Source organism: Lepisosteus oculatus, chromosome 1 (assembly GCF_040954835.1).
Source record: "Lepisosteus oculatus isolate fLepOcu1 chromosome 1, fLepOcu1.hap2, whole genome shotgun sequence".
Classification (NCBI taxonomy): Eukaryota; Metazoa; Chordata; class Actinopteri; order Semionotiformes; family Lepisosteidae; genus Lepisosteus; species Lepisosteus oculatus.
The window spans coordinates 25,206,357-25,209,953 of NC_090696.1; positions in this window are offsets into that span (position 1 = coordinate 25,206,357).

Below are 3,597 nucleotides of genomic sequence, written 5' to 3' on the forward strand. Positions count from 1 at the left end.
TATTAAAATATTGTTTCTATATCTGCCTGATTACCCCAGGTCCCCCTGCACTCTTGAGAGCAGCGAGAGAGAAGTGTGTCATGACAGTTGTAATAGTGCAGCAAATGAAATGGATGGGATAGAAAGATTTGACTTTGCTCTCAGCTATTTCCAATGTCCAGACTTCGAGGAAATAGTATTTTTAATTCTTTTCTTTGCCGAAGCAATAAAAAAAACCAACCTTGTAGATGTTACCCAGGAGACATTTAGTGGAAATGCCTCCTGACGCTGCCTGTGACTGGCTCTCATCTGCCCCTGTTTGCATGTGTACGTGACGATGACCTTCCAGGTCTCTGAACACATGTGATGCCGTCTTTTTCTCCTTTCAGATCGCACTACAGGAGGAGCACAAGAGGGACATCTATCTGTGGAAAGAGGGAGCGGGAAAGTAGTGAGTATCTGTTTTCTTTACTGGTGGGGGGGGAGGGAACAAATATTTAATGGCTGTCCAATTAGGCTGTCTTTCTCCATCATTAATTTCATTGTGGTTAGTTAATGCTCAATTAAGCTTTCCTGTTTTGGATTTGATTAATGGCACAAAGTCTGGGAATTTGTCACAGTCACCCAACTGTTGGCCTTTTTGCTGAAGTTGTTCCAAAATGGCAAATGAGCTGGCAAGTTGATTTAAGAGTCAGTTTTAATTTAGAGGTTAGTTGTTTGTGTTAGTTTTTATTTACAGTGGTATTCTGAGAATGGCATTGAATAGCACTCATAAAATGGATATTATTTTAATAGATTCTATTGAAAGGTGTTTATGTGGAAAGGTGCTTTTTTGACTGTCAGATCATTTGATCTGTTCTTCCAGATACTCTGTTGTAGCTGTAGAATCATCGTAGTATTTTCACACATCCAGATGAATACTGTTTAATGTGCGTACAGTGTACAGTTGTGATCTGCAGGGAATTAAAGGTCTAAGGTCTTTTTGTGATTTAATTGGGGTACGTCAGACTTGAATGTTCGAAGTATCTTAAAGTAATCAGGTTTTGATTTGCAGTCACCCTGAGTTCCACTGCCACTCAATCATTTAAGAAATGTTACCATTGCATAGGTAAAGTGAAGAATTCAGTGATGGACTGTATTGTATCCTAACAAACAAAAGCACCAGAACAGGACAAACTGCCTTTCACAGCGTCTGTCTTCTATCATCTTACAAAAACCTTTAGAATGAAAGAGTTTAACAATATGACAAGAAAAGGTGTCTTTATTAGGAATAAAACAAAATGACCAGGTAACCACTCAGGCATTCTTGAGATGTGGGGCAAAACAAGATTTTTTTCTTAATTTAGATTTTTTTGGTTTAAGCTAAATGTTATTACATGTTTTAACATACTAGGGTCTTGGCAATCAGACTTATAAAGGAACAGCCTCCTGTTTGAAATATTTTTTCTTAAAATCCCTTTTTTGCAGTTGACCACTGACTTTTTTTGTCAACGCTACCAGATGCAATATAAAGCATAGTATTTTAAAATAGTTCCTTCTAAAGAGAATGAAGCCCTTAAATGTAACACAATGTAAACTTCTTTTATTAAATATTCTGTCATAATATTTGTAAAGGTTTATTTCAAGAAAGATAATCAGCAAGAAATCATATTGTGCCAATTATTTTCTTTACAGACTTTGATTACATTTCAGTAGTGAAAGGCAAGTTTTTCATCAAAATAAAAATTATATTGCAGTGGTAAATACTGTATCATTTTCTAGAAAATATTGGGGGGAAAAAGACCTCTGATGTAGGTAATTGTTTAATGACGGAGTTGACCAGTAAGTCATAGAGTTGAGAATAGATTTTAAAAATTTTGATTTTCTTCTTAGAACATCAAAAACTAGACTAATTTGCTAAAACTAGCAAACTTTCCAACTAAAACAGAAACCATTTAAGTTTTAGAATACATCTGAATTTCTTTATTACCAGGTAGTATGAGGTTTATCTTTTATTTACTGGGTCATAGGTGACTGACATGTTCCTCCCCAAAATTTCCAGCAAAACAAAAACCATCACAAACAGAACTTGATTTAACAAGAACTAGATTTTAGTTTCAAAATACATACATTTTCTTCATTGGCATGTGATATGTGGTTTCTGTTTTATTTACTGGGTAGTAGGTGACTGGCAAGTTCCCTCTCAATAAAGTCCATATCTGGAGAACGTTTGTAAATGTCTCTTGTTCTGCTTATATGGGTGAGAGCTGTGTTTCCTGTCATTTTTACCAAGATGTCACCAAGTGGACAGAAAAATGCGTCTTCTTTCCCATGTCTTTTTTGATAATGGGCATTTGGACCCATTTGGGTGTAAACGTTTTACTTCCACATCATGATGATCAGAATCCACAGCAAGGACTTTGCACAGCCACCAGTGGTCATCATACACCACTGCTATCCAGTCTCCACATCCAAGGTTATCAGCAGGTTCTGATGATGTGCCTTCAAGACCAGACATAGGTTCTTCTTCCATTTCTTGTATTAATTGTGACAAAGGGCTCATGGTGGTTTCCATTGTGTTAGAGGGATGTCGCTGTGCATCTAAGTGGCGTGCCTCAGAGTTCAAAGAAGATAGGCTTGGGCTAAAGCGCTCGCGTAGCCTTGGCTCACTGCAAAAACCATGAAAGCACCACATTTTAGACTTGGTGAGAGTAGCCTCTCAAATGTCTCAATCTCTTTTCCTACAACGAGATACAGTGTGACATTGTGCAAGCTTGCAGACACTTCTTTGTGGAACGCTGTGGGACATCATGGGCCTCTAAGCACTAGGGTATGTGCTGCCCTCTTCAGTGCTGCACCAATCCCGTCTGGTGCCCCTTACCATTTGAAGTGGGGAAGAAGTTCCATGATGCTCTTTTGAATCCCAGTTTGAAAGACACGTCAGACAGGAGATAAAAGTTCTTCTTGTTTTTATATTGTTTGCTTGGACCATCGGACCAAACGCGCACTGTATGAACTAACGGATACTTGTCACAGATCTCTCTCGGCACTGGTTTCATGTAGGCCTGAACTGCTGGAGCATCTTGTCGCTTCAATTCAGTTACAGTGCAGAATGCTGTCTTCTCTTGGCTTGTGTAGTACATTAAAAGTAGGACTAGTCTTATTTGCTGTTTTTATTAATCCACAACAAATAAATGTTGTAAAAAAACCTAAACAGTTTTAGGTAAGATCCTTAGCTGATTTGAATAACATATTACAGTTATAGTTGATAAAAGTGTCATTGTAAGACAAAATATCTGAAGGAGTTGACTTTGTACGGAGTTGACAAAATTACGTTTGTTTTTCTCACATATGTAATCTACAGAGTAGCCATTTTGTTTTAGCCTGTTTATGAAAAGGTCTCTTCGAACTAATGTAATACAAACATTTTTAATGCATGATATATTACTTTTTTTTATCTAAAAGACAATGGAGTTGACATCTTATGGTTGTGACATGACCTTTTAAAAAATTAAGGAGATGTCACACACAACGAAACAAGGAAGTTGGAAAGGGGCCCTTTGCATACAGCGACCATTTTATTCCAGATTTTATAAGACTTTTGTAAAAATCTGACGGTCTTGACGCTTTTGAGAGACA